The sequence below is a fragment of the Oreochromis aureus genome, linkage group 7 (assembly GCF_013358895.1).
Source record: "Oreochromis aureus strain Israel breed Guangdong linkage group 7, ZZ_aureus, whole genome shotgun sequence".
NCBI classification, from domain to species: Eukaryota; Metazoa; Chordata; class Actinopteri; order Cichliformes; family Cichlidae; genus Oreochromis; species Oreochromis aureus.
This window is the reverse complement of record NC_052948.1, coordinates 20,331,467-20,345,463: the sequence shown is the minus strand read 5'-3', so window position 1 is coordinate 20,345,463 and position 13,997 is coordinate 20,331,467. Positions and strand designations below refer to the sequence as shown.

General features: G+C 39.9%; 1 long non-coding RNA gene across 1 annotated transcript; it reads left to right on the top strand.

The window, feature by feature from the left end:
- Positions 1 to 2,425: 2,425 nt before the first annotated feature.
- Positions 2,426 to 6,884, top strand: LOC120440838. The gene is made up of 2 exons (XR_005613560.1): positions 2,426 to 5,908; positions 5,995 to 6,884. It is a non-coding gene; the product is annotated as an uncharacterized LOC120440838 (long non-coding RNA).
- Positions 6,885 to 13,997: the final 7,113 nt, after the last annotated feature.

Below are 13,997 nucleotides of genomic sequence, written 5' to 3'. Positions count from 1 at the left end.
AGGGAGGGGGTTAGTGAGTCATGAGTTATTTGCTTCCCCTATGATTCAGCGCAGGAAGGGAGGGGGTGAGTAGCTCAAATGTGCTGTTAGCATGTTAACAGAGCGATGCTACTGTGAACCGAGGAGCTATTGTCTTGATGTGAGCTTCTACTCAGGGTTTTTTCTTCCAGTTCAGAGCAGAAATGTTTTTGTTAAGATACTGGATGTTGTGTTTTTCTTCACAATTTGAATTATAAGCTAGATATATTTCTACTAATGAAATTAGATTGCTAACAGCAACAGGGATGAGTCAGTGAGTCAGTTGCGCTTGTGAATCATGATTCACGAGTCAGTAAAGTGATTCTCGAGTATTGAACGATTCGTTCATGATTTGCGCATCACTACTTTGCACTCCTGGGTTACTCTTTTGAATTATAGTTTACTGACATTGATTAAGTTTACTGATCAACAAAGCTTCACAGCACAGTTACACAAAGGTAAAATACAAGGAAGGTTACAGCAGATTGATTTTACATTCAAATAAAACTGTTCTGCTTTGTTTGGCTTGAAGCATCCAACACTTTTAAGCACCTTTATCAATGCAACTCTAATGACACCTGTCCCTTCTGACTCCATACTTTCTACTATTTGTTCCATTTGTTCCCTGACGTCCATCTCACTGACAGAGTTGGTTCATGAAGAATGATAAAGTGATTCTGTCTGTGATCCTGTGGCACACATTCATAGGAGGTTTTGATCCTCTTAGACTGGGACTGACAACTGATCTAACACAGAGCTAAACTACGGACAAGTGTTATGTGGGAACAAGGTGTGACTTTGTTACAGTTGAAAGTCATTCAGTTTTAGAGTATTTAATAAAATATTTGTTCTATAATGAAATCAAATACATTCAAAAGTGATGTATTTGTAAACCAACTGAAACAAATTAAAAATATAAAATAATTACCACTCAAAAGTATTAACTGTGTTTATTTACTTGACTTCATTTACCCAGTTCAAAATGAAAGTGACTTTGAACGTGGCACGGTTGTTGGTGCCAGACGGACTGGTCTGAATATTTCACAAACTGCTGAGTTTCACACAAACACCTGTTGAGTTTACCTGGAATGGTCTGAAAAAGAGAAAATATCCATTGAGCAGCAGTTCACAGGAGAATGGCCAGTGTGACTGAGCTGATAGAAAGGCAAATATAACTCAAAAAAACACTTGTTACAAGTATGCAGAAGAGCATCTCTGAATAGACAACATGTCAAACCTTACAAACTGTAAGTGAGCCTACCATTTACACAGATTCACCAAAGGCATGAATCTATCCTGACTTTTAACAATGGTTCAGGCTGTTTGTGGTTGATGATATTGTGGATATTTTCTTGGCACACTTGTGGCCCCTTATTACTAACTGAGCATTGTTTAAACACCACAGTCTACCTGAGTATTATACCTAACCATGTCCATCCCTTAATGCCCACAGTGTTCCCATCTAAATGTTAGATGCACAAACTGACAACATTACAATCAGTAAGCAAACTGTGTTGTCTCTCTTAAAGGGCAACAAAGAAGATATGTGGCACACTATTGTTTACATTCATACAGAGCTCCATTGGGAACACTTGTGGGAACAAGGTGTAACCCTGGAGAGTTACTAAGGGTTTTAGTGTGTTATGAGCGATGGTAGTATTTTGAGTTCACTGTTAAGTTTTATTAAGTTAAATTATTTTGTTGAGAATTCATAAAACAGAAGATGTCTATAATGTCCTGATGGTCCTTGAAGTATACAGGGGGAAGTACCGTCTTCTGCCGTTCACTGCGTAGCAGCTATGGATATCAGGAAAAAGGGAGAGGAAGAAAAAAAGTCCGTTTTTTCCAAGTGGAAAGCGTGGTTGCTTTTATTCAGTCTGATTGTACGGTGGAAATAAACTATCTGGAAATTGTTGTTAACCAGAAAGGAGTTTTGTTACTGCTCGGATTCTTCTGGGTGAGTTAATTTGTTGTGAACAAGAATGTTGGGCATAATGTGTTGTTTTTAGAGATCTTTTAGCCTACTTTGTAGCGATGAATCTTGCAGGTCAGGTTTTCATGAGCTTCCTGTTCCAGCCCCCAAAAGCTTTAAAAGTCACAACTGGTGGGGACTCTTGTTCTTGTTCACACCTCTCTCCTCTCCACATTGCAGCTGAGCTGAGAACAGTTTGAGCGATGCATCCTCAAGGTTACGCGACTGAAGCCATTCCATTGCAGGGCGTGAATTATGGTGGACTCCCTGTTCAGCCTGGAGTGGTCCAGCACACTGCTGTGAACATCACAAGAGGGCAACGAGTCATCACAGAGTCCCCCAAAGACCATATCATCTGGTCGCTCTGCTGCTTTGTCTACTCAAATCCTTTTTGCCTTGGACTTGCAGCTCTCATTTATGCCATCAAGGTGAGTTTATTGTGAAACATTTTAATTTCTTATTCATTACATCTGTTATGTGCTTATGTGCTTAATTACATCTTTTATGTGCTTATGTGATAAAAGATAAAGTTACATAAAATCTTTGGAAATCAATGTTGGGAAAAGCCAGAAGATTAAAGACAATCTACTTACAATATGATAAAACGTTAAAACTATACAAAAGAAAGGAGTTCAATTAAATGAAATAAGAGTATCAATAAATTATGTAAATGTAAAGCAGACACTAAAGGTGATGCGCCAGAATGTCATGCTGAAGAGAATGATTCTTTTAAATCCAAGGGGTGGCAAGAGACTCAGATATGAAGGGCACAAAGATGAAACAGGCCTGATCTGAAACTGTTTATTCCCAGGCCAGGGAGCACAAATAAAAAGCACCCTTAAAAAGGTACACAATAAAATGTCATCAATATCTAAAATCCCCCAGAAATAAACCAACCCAATTCTAAAGCTAGTAAAAACATAATTTTCTACATTCACATTATGGGTCTACATTATGGGTCCACCAGCAGGCCAGGAATTCCTTCTCTAGAGGGGAGTCCACGTCAGCCTCGTCTCTGGCAGACGAGAAGGACTTTCCTATCCTCCTCTTGTCCCTTCATTGGGCCCATCACATCCCAGCCCAGCTCACGTTCTCCTACTGTCACCGTTACTGCTGTCGGGACTGGAACGCCACATCACGCTGGCCGATCCGTCTCCAGATTAGACATCGCACTCCCACGATCAGGCAGCAGGTCCCTCTTTTCACCTGGCCTTCATACATTCCTCCTCATATCTGGGGCCTCTCTCCTCCCAGTGCTCAGCTAGCCTGCTTTTAAAAGGTCTTTACACAGCTGATAGGTCACCCATACCTCAGCAGGTGATACCTATCAACTAATTTATCCCATGCTCAGCCAACCCACAGTGGATTAAAACAATGTCCAATAACACACTAAAAACATGCAATACAAACAGAATAAAATCATGCAAATGAAAACTACACTCATAAATAAACACTAAAAATCAGAATAAAACCAAGCCATTTAAATCAGCTGTGTTGGATCAAAAACACATCTAAAACCTGCAGGACACCGGCCCTCGATCCATTATATAACTTTTTATTCTTGTCTGAGTTTAAGAAGATAAGAACTGTGTTGCCAATCCATGATTATACTTTTGAGCAAGAAAAATAAAGTTTATTGTTGTATGTGTTAGAAATGTGTTAAATTGTTTGTTGAGTTAAACACAGAATTATGATGAATTATGATTCATATGGGATTTTGCTGATGATTAATTATGCTCACACTGATCAGAACATAATCAGTATCTCTCTCTCCCTCTCTATACATATATATATATATATATATATATGTATTTTGAAAGCCACACTGACTGTTTTAAAAGAAGTGGTCTGCTTGCAACTGCATACGTGCCTGGTGAAGTTAGAACAGGGTGTACTCAGGATGTGTCACCTACGATCATGGGGCCGCACAATGGGAAACAGGAAACAACTGGGGGTGAAAGATTATTATAAATTACATGGCAATTAATTGCAGACCCTGACCAATGTTTTTAGGAGTGGTTGTATTCATTCCGAGTCTGAGAGAGACAGGTTGCCTCCCACCCGACCACGTTTGATCGCCTTGCAATCAAAAGTGGTTTCTCACTCTCAGCCTGCGGGTGACCAGTTGGTGGCCGTCCTATTTTCACTCTGGTGTGACTGAGAATCACCTATTGTGTTCTACACTAACTCAGGATTTATTCATTTATTATTCACTTTGCCATAATGTGATAATATTATTAGGCTAATGACATGTTTCCATTGTTGGAGCTGTTTTCTTTGAAATTTGTGACATGCAATGCCTTTGTGACGTCAGTGCTTCATACATTACTCATCTACAGAGGCTGCAAAATGCTGCTGCTTGTCTTTTAACTGGCACTCAAAGGTTTGAGCACATTTCCCCTATTTTAGCTTCACCTTGTTTGTTCGCAATTTCTATAACTTCCGAGACCACCAACGATAATATTATTCAGCTATAAAGTGTGATGTGAACATATTTACAACTTACCGGAATGAAAATGTCTGGAGCACACTAACTGATATCTGGAGATGGAAGAGAACTTGATATCAGCTCGTCTCACGGCTGCTATCCAGGCTAGACGCCTTCGTTTGGTAACATCTGATACATGAGCTCCTTCATGTTGCTTCCAGGTTGGGAAAGCATAAAAAGACAACCCAAGCTTATTCCCGTGCCGGTCGTACGATCGAACATTGCAGCCGACCACACAGCAAGTACGAACCATGGCTGTTATGTGTGCTTTCGCTCCTTTTTCGCTTGCGCTTGATGCACACATGTATGAATTGAATGTTGGTACTTGGGACATAAATGTTGTCTTTGGTGTACCAATCGGGATTCTCCTTTTTCGTGATGGCATCTTTCTGTTTCCGTTTGATCAAAATATTTGGACTTCTGGTCATTTGACACTGTGGACAGAAGATCATAAGAACACACACTGTCAGCATGTATGATTACACAGCAGCACTGCTACTACACATTACTACAGGACTACTGGTACACATTCACAAAAATAAGCATAAAACATGAACAGATGCATAATTCTATGCACAGAGTTATACAGTTACCCTCTCTCCCACTACTGGATTTAAGGCTGCACTTCCAGTGATGTTTAGCTCAGCCATTACCTGTGACCTCTGCTCCTTCAGATACAACATGAAGGCGTTTGGTTGTTTTTTAGTATACGCCCAGTCTTCATCCTGCTGGGATTGTCGGCTTCTTTTTCTACAGGAATAAAACACAGAGTAAACGCATGTGTTACCTCTGTGTACAACTGTGAGGAAAGCAGTTTAATAACATGAGTAAAGCTGTAAACCTGAATGAAAGGAGGCACCATTGAAGAGGCTGATTAGCGATAGATCAGGTGACGGTACTAGAGACAGAGCTACTGAGTGTAGTGATATTTGTTGAGGAAGTTGAGCAGGTGCTTGAGCGGCTAGCTGAGCTGCAGGTGCTTGAGCGGCTAGCTGAGTTGGTTGTACTGTGGGTTTTGTTGGTTTTTTTTGTTTTCGGGTCGTCGGGAGCCGACTCTTAGAGGGGGGGGTACTGTCACGGACCCGGCTCTGGGGACTCGGGATCCATAAGCAGTGGGGACTATGATTGTTGTTGTTGTTATTATTATTATTATTATTATTATTATTAATATTATCATCATTTGGTGTGTCGTCTGCACTGCCTCTGGTCTCTGTCCGCATCTGTATGTAGGCAGATATATGTGTGTGTGTTGCTGTTTTCTGTGGCCAAGTTACAGGCACCTTCAGGCCTGAGGGGCGTGGCCTGGCTTGAGGACTGGCCACACCCGAAGTCCTAGCCACACACCTGCTCCTCATCTGGGCTCGTTGAGGGAGCTATTTAGAAGAGCCATGGAGCTTCCACCGACGTGGGATTATTGCGTTTGACGACATGTCAGTCTTCTAGTGTAGTTGGAAAGTCTGTGACTGTATGCCTGCTGGGATTAAGTGTGTTAACGGCTGCTATTGTTTTCCCTCAGGAGGAATGCGGGTCCGAGAGCAGTGAGCACGGGGAATGCAGAGACACAGGAGCAGAGAGCACTACACTGGGACTTTTTGGGAAGAAGACATGACACGGGAGTCACGGGAGAGCACGGGGATTAACTGTTATTGTTTCCTGCACTGTAAATAAACGCACCGTTGCAGTGAAGAGTCCTGCATTTTGGGTCCTGTCTTCCCCGCAGACCGTGACATATCCAACTAATGACATGTCACAAAGCTCAAATCATCTCAAACTGGTTAAAACAAGCTTTAAAAAATGTGTCATTTTAAAGTGTTCTCCACATGAATGTACAAAAGAGTTGTTTAATAAATGATAAAGACTTATCCAGTGGTTATAAAATGGAGCAACATTTGCATAATAACAACAGATTCCAATGAAATCAATAACACTGCTGACTGAAATGTTAGATGTGCACTTGAAGCCATTTATAAATCGTAACTCTTTGATCGGCTCCTCTCCACAAAAAAGCACAAGCATACATTTTGGGGCATTGAACTGTATTTTTAACCTTATGGCAAATCACACTATACAAATTAATTAAGCAATAAACAATTAAATGACAGAAAAGTTTGTTTTCCATTTTCTGAAAGGGGAGTTTCACTGGTCTGACTCAATTAAGAGAAAAGTGGGCGGTATGTCACCTACAATGTAAAATGTGTTGAAACTCTGGTAAATACTGAGGCACATGCTTTTTGTTTTTGATGTAAGTCATGCGCCCAGGTTTGGAAATTCCTTCACACTGTCATCTATCCCAGGAATAGATGGATCCCAGGAAATGAGTCAAATATGATCAAATTAACGAGGGCTCATTTAGCTATGATGGAAGTGTAAACTGTTGCATAAAATGATCTGAGTACTTAAAAATTATCATCATCTGTTTTTTGTTTTTTTTAATGTTAAGAGTTTTTACATGTAATTTCTTCTAAAACAGAGCCGATGTTCTGAAAAAACACCCTACATATTAAGCTGTTCTACTTGTTGTTACTGCGCATGCGTACATCTTAAAGCGGCCATGTTTTCGGTGTTAATAGTATCGCCTATTATTTGAACCTACCCCAATCTTGTGCGTGCAAAAAGGTTAGTATTATATGTTTTACTTCTTTATTACAGTTGATACTTGTTTTCCTTAAGCTGTTGTCAATTTGTTAACTTTTCAAGCTAACATGCGTTTTGTTTTTCGTGCAAAAATACTCCAATTTGGTGTCTCAATTGAAGTCATATTTCAAGTCTTGATTTAGTACTTCTAAACTTCTGTAAACTTGCATACAGCGTAAACAATTAATTTTAGTCCTCCTGCAGTTAGTGAACCCTACGCTCCGTTCTTATGTCGAAGAAAGTAATATTGCACTATATACTTATTGAGTGATAACGTTGTTTAATTTCTAAGCACCTTGACATTGGTCATTTTATTTACTGTATGTGCATTGCGTCTTACATAATGGATCTCGAAGCCATTTTGAAAATGTCCGATTTTCTCCTTAGTTATGGAGAACAAATACGAGGAACTGCTCATGTTTCTTTCTGATGGGTCCTACCCATCAGAATACGACAAGTCCCAGAGGGAAACCCTTAAGAGATATGCCTCAAAATTCAGGCTGAAGGGTCAGTAGTTTATTGTAAATACTAACTAGATGTACTTATTGGTTAAATACATTTTATAATCAATTTACATTTCTTAAATGTAAATGACAAAAGCTATGGAACTATTTAAGGAGTTTCATTCAAGTTCTATTGGTGGACACACTGGTGTGCTCAAGACTCGAACTGCAATGTGTTCCAGATTTTACTGGTAGGGCATGTCAGTTGACATTGGGAATTGGGTATGTATTTTTGAAGTTTTCATTTATAAAAAAAAAGTAAGGTATGTTAACAATGTACAAAAAGAATGCGTAGTTATCCTGAAGATCTGTCCCAGATTTCAGGATGATGTGCAGTAATTAACACGTTAGCTAGATTTAGTCTTTCTGATAGAGTATTTGTAATTATGTATCCTGGCTTGTGACCAGTGCCAAAAAATAGGAAAGCCTTTGGCTGCTGTGCAACCACTGCAGTATATTAAGGTAAATATCAGCAGCATTTTAGTAGAAAATAGTAATGTTATAATGTACATATTAAAAATGTGATTCTTCATTGACAGGTGTCAGATGTCTGGGAGCTAATTGGAATCGATCTAACTGGACCTTCTCCAAAAACTTCTAGTGGCATCAGTACATTCCCACTGCAACAGACTATTTTTCAAAATGGGTTGAGGTTTTTCCGTTAAAAAGCAAATGTGCTGCTGAGGTAGCTCATCAGTTGTGCTCAGTCATATGTAGACATGGCTGCCCAAAAAGAATTTTATCTGACCAAGGAAGAGAAATTGTTAACTTGTTAAATTGTTAAGAGTTAAGTTTACTTTTCCATACCTAAAGGTAAATCATTGGCCACAGTGTGCCAAATGTCTGCCAGGCCAAAGGTTTTGTGTGATAGTGTTTGAGAAACTATTTTCTTTTGTCTTTGAAGCTCAAGTCTTTGCAGCTTAATGAAAATAGATAGGAGTGTCACAGCAGCATATCACCCACAGACAAATGGCCTCAATGAAAAGACAAATGACAACATGTATGCTTTATTTGTATGTAACATTTCAACAGATTTTAAGACACTGTCACTATTGTGTGGGCTTTTTTTATGTCTACATGTAGAGCCCCCAGAAAATTAGTCAACAGTCAATAGAATGACTGGGATGTGTATCTGGATGCCACACTGTATTCTCTGAGGTCTAAAGTCCACACCACAACCAAATACACACAATTCCATTTAATGTATGGGAGAGAAGCAATGTATCCTTCTGAAGTTCCTGTTGAAGTAAGTGTTTAAATAATTCTGTTGTTAGAAAGCGTGCATATCGACACTGGCTGCAGATTTAATCTTTCTGCTTAATTTCTAAATGCAAGACACATTTTACATATAAAGTAAGTGACTAACTACTTCTTTGTATTTGTATCTTTATGCAAAATTATCAATGGTGAGGAGACCTTTCAGTATAATGTGTTCACCTGTGCAAGTGTATCAAGAGTAAAAAGTGACTATAATAAAAAGTGTTAATAATAAAAAAAAAATGATAGGAGTCTATCTTTGTGGCAGTTTGTGCTCAATGCTTTATAATAGTATAATTAGTTTAAACATTAGTTATTATTGTTAGTTTTTTCAGTTCATGTTTCACATGCATTATTTGCCTTTGTTATTTTAATTGTTAATTAAAATGTGAAAGTTTTAGCTGTTCTCCATCATTCTGAGGAGTCAAGTTACAGTGACTTTGTATCTTCTACAAGGTGCTGAAAAAAGCATAGAAAATGAAGGTGGCATAGTCAACATCTCTTTTTGATCAGTTGGTCATTTGTTTTGATTCACTGTTGCATGACTTTGTTTGCATGTTTGTTGTTAAAAATTCATTTTGTTGTCTTCTCTTGACCTGATAAACAAACTAGACTGTACTACATCATTTTGTGGTTTATGATTGTGTTTTGTTTAGTTACTCCTGTTGTGTCATAGCGGTCTGATCAGCCATTATATATACCCTTGTGTGTCATTTCCTGTTTGGGTCAGTTATATTTGTTTGGGCAGTCGTTTGGGTTCACAGGTCTCTTTGCCTGAGTTTAGTTTCTCTGACCTTTTTTATGAGCTCAACATTTATAACTTTTGTAAATATATTTTTGGGGGGAGGGTTAAATAAAGGAAAACCTTATTTTTCTAATAATTCCTGTGATCCCTCTGCTTTTTCAACTTGGTCCATCACATGTGGTGCTAGAAGTGGGACGTTTCAGTTGAGGAGACAGGATTTTTATTTTTATTTATTTATTTGCATTTTTCTACCTTTTTTTTCTCCCCTGACAAAACTTTTTAAGCCATGCAGAATGCTGTGCGCCCAAGGAAAGGAAACCAGACCAAAGAGGCTGTGCAGCCACCAGAGAGGGAGAAGGAATTTCAGTTGTGGCTGGAGACACTGAAGGAGAAAATATCAGGCAGTCAACTCTGCTTGATATTGCTGGAATTCTTCAGGCCTTCATGGGACAACAGGAAGTTCAAGATAAAAAGCAGAGAGAGGACGCTATACTGCAAGAGCAGCGTTTCAAGAGTTTGCAACACCAGTTTTAGCTATTGCAGATAGAGGTGCAAGCCAGAACCAACCCAACTTCCAGAGCCCACAGCAACTGATCCAGAGCCTGTTGAAACTCCAACTGACTATCAGGCTCAAGCAACATCTCAGCCTGAGGGTTCTGGCTCAGCCTCCATATTAACAGTTCAGTCTTAGCTGTGGAAGCTTATTTTGAACATTTTCTGACCACTTTTGAGAGAATTACAGCTGCCTGTCGCTGGCCAGAGTCAGACTGGATTTTTCACCTCTTCCTCTTCTGACTGTGTTAATATGAATGTGGATGATTAACTGGAATATGATAAGGTAAAAGCTGCCATTTTGAAAAAATAAGATATAAATCCAGAAACATACAGGCAAAGATTCCACTGTCTTAATGTTTTTGATGAGAGTCCCAAGGAACTGTATGCAAGGCTGAAAGAACCTTGTGAGATATGGATTCAGCCTAAAAATAGAATATAAAAGAATTTGGTGAAATTATTATCTTTGAGCAATTTTTAAGAATCCTGTGTCCTGAGCTTCAGGTCTGGATCAGGGAGCGTAATCCAAAGTCTGCTGCAGATGTTGTCACCCTGGCTAACGTGCTTTTTAGCTGCCCGAAGTAGGAGTCAGCCATGGAGCAACAGTGCATAGAGGGCTGCCAGAGATTCACATCGGTCGCAACCGCCTCAGCACCCCCAGAGGCCAGCAACGGGTGTGGGTAAGCGCTTTACAAGGGAAAACCAGCCTCCAAATACCTCCAGGCCAGGTAAAAGGCCACCAGTGTGTTACCTTTGTGGACAGGAAGGTTACACTAAGCCCACGTGTCCTAAGAATCAAAGAAAACTAACTCAGATGTGTTTTGTGCCTCACCAGAATGTGGATATTAAATCTGAGAAAAAGCAGTCAAAATCACCACAGTTAAGATTAATGTACAAGAAATTAATGCTTTAATAGATACTGGCAGCACACAGACTTCGGTGCACAGGAAATATGTGTCAAATGACGACACAGCTCCTTCTGAAACATATCAGTGTTTACTTTGGGGCACTTCATTCCCTGGGCTGGTTTTATGCACCTTGGGAAGCATAAAACCAATGCTCGCATTAAGCGGTACTTTTTCTGGCCTGGTATACGCTCAGACATTGATCTGTTTTGCAGAAGTTGTCCTCAGTGTCAGAAGACTTCAATTAGGGTCCCCACCAAAGCACCACTCCAACCTCTCCCAATCACTGGTACACCATTTCAGCATCTTGACATGGACATACTTGGTCCTGTGGAAAAGAGTAAAGCTGGAAATCATTTTATGCTAGTCATTACAGACTATGCTACGAGATATCCTGAAGTCTTTACATTAAAAACTGTTAAAGCAAAAACTGTAAGTTCCTCATTGATTCAACTGTTCTCAAGGGTTGGATTTTCATTCGATATGTAAACCAGATTTTAACAGGACAAGGCACTAATTTTTATATCGACACTGTTGAAATAGGCATCAGGAGTGTGCGGATGACCCCTTTTCACCCCCAGACAGATGGACTGACAAAGCACTTAAACCAAACTCTCAAACAAATCAAAAAAAGTTTGTCAATGACACAGGGTCTAATTGGCACCATTTGCTGCCATACCGCCTTTTTGCCTACAGGGAAGTTCCTCAGGCCTCCACTGGCTTCTCTCCATTTAAGCTTCTTTATGACTTCTCCTGCTTTTTCAACTCGGTCCATCACACTGAGAATTACCAGAACATAACCATAACCTAACAGACGCACACCTTAGTGCATAGATTCGGTTTGTATAGGGTTTTTTTTTCTTCTGGGACTCACACATCCCAGAAAAAATCATTAATATGTAATGGACTTGGATTGACAACATTATGAATGAAAATGCACTATTTGGAAGCAGCCCACCCCCTCCCTTTTCAACAGGTTGTGTGTGAGACTTGAGCGCAGCAGCAAGCAGATGCACTAAGGGCCGTCACGCTCACTTTTCGCATATATGTGTGTAATAGAATTTAGAAAACACATTGGTGCAAATGTGTCTATATCATGTCTTCTGTTTTGGTGTTTGTTGGTTTGTTTTTTTACTTAATTTTTTTTTTTTTTTGCAAGCTGGTTATTAGATGCCGCTCAAGCCAGCCCCTCTCCTCCCTGTGCCCATGGCATGCATTGCATCTTCACTGCTTTTGGCTTTAATGGATACTGATGCTTACATGGTCTGAAGTCAGCCACCACCAGAGGAGGAGTACCTTTCATTTTCCCCCCACATCACATTTACTGGTTGCCCAGAAGTGCTCCGGGATATCATGCAATTCTTGTATTGCTGGGGGTCAACTGGCATGGTTCAACCTGCTGGATATACAGAGACATTTTTGTTAGCAGCTGCACAGTTCTTACAACAGAAACATTTGCCGCTGGATGCTTCCCAAACACCTCATTGCAAGGATTTACACCTGGGATGCCAGTTTCTTCCTAGTGTTTGTACTGTTGCACTCTCTTTAGCGATAGACCCAAACATTTTATTCAGCTTTTGAAACAGAAACATGTGGAATGCTGTCAAGTTTTCTATGAAAACAGCTTTGTTCAGTGAGAATTACCCTGGCTGCACACTTATTTTTGTCAAATACACACTGTTTATTCACACCTTCTCAGTTTCCTGTCTCTTTGTACTCTTTTTTTCCCCCTCAAACTGCTCACCAGCTTCCTCAGACCCATGTGCCATTACATTACATTACATTTTTTCCGTGTGTGTGTGCAAATCTTTACTAGTTCATCAGAAACAGGAACTGTTCTCATATGCATACAGCGGTGGAGCTGAGTCACATTTAACCATCTGCAACATTCTGTTCACTTGTGTCTTAATCAAGCCATCGCTCCCCGACATAATCAACTAGTTTACATGTCAAATCTTAACCCAGCAAATTGACAGGACAGCATGATGCCAACAGAAATGCATGTTTTAAAGACCCATATAAAAGATCTCTGCCTTCATATTGTAAATTCCTTGTGATGCTCAATGATTAGAAAGCATCTTTTAATTTTAATATATTAACCACTTCTCCAAAAGTCGATTCTGTTCATCTGGACGTAGCGTTTTCAGTGGGAGAAACATTTTGTCACTCATCCAAGTGACTTCTTCAGTCTCAGATGACTGCAGCTTTCCCCAATCTTATAAACAGAAGGAGGGCGGGAACAACTAATCTGTAGTGCCCTTTTCACTGTGCAATATTTTTCTATATTCAACAGTGCAATAGACTCAAAATAGTTGAAACTTATAATTCCCTGGTTATTCCTATTATCCTATTTATTGCTATTATATAATCTGTATTTATATATATCTCTGTATTTATATATGTACATCCATCGATCCATCCATTCGCTTCCACTTATCCTTTCCAGGGTCGCGGGGGGCACTGGAGCCTATCCCATCTGTACCTGAAAAGCCTTCAGTTAATCCAAAATGCTGCAGCAAGAGTACTGACAAGGACCAGAAAGGGAGAGCATATTTCTTCTGTATTGGCTTCCCTTCATTGGCATCCTGTTAAATCCAGAATCGAATTCAAAATTCTGCTCCTCACATACAAGGTCTTAAATAATCAGGCCCCATCTTATCTTAATGACCTTGTAGTACCATATCACCCTATTAGAGCACTTCGCTCTCAAACTGCAGGCCTACTTGTTGTTCCTAGAGTATTTAAAAGTAGAATGGGAGGGAGAGCCTTCGGTTTTCAGGCCCCTCTTCTGTGGAACCAGCTTCCAGTTTGGATTCGGGAGACAGACTGTCACGGTTTGCGGGTGCAAGCCGTGTGGAAGTTAATTAGGACCGGGCAGCGGCAGCTCAAGTGCAGGTAAGAATTTATTAACAGTAAGGCAAAT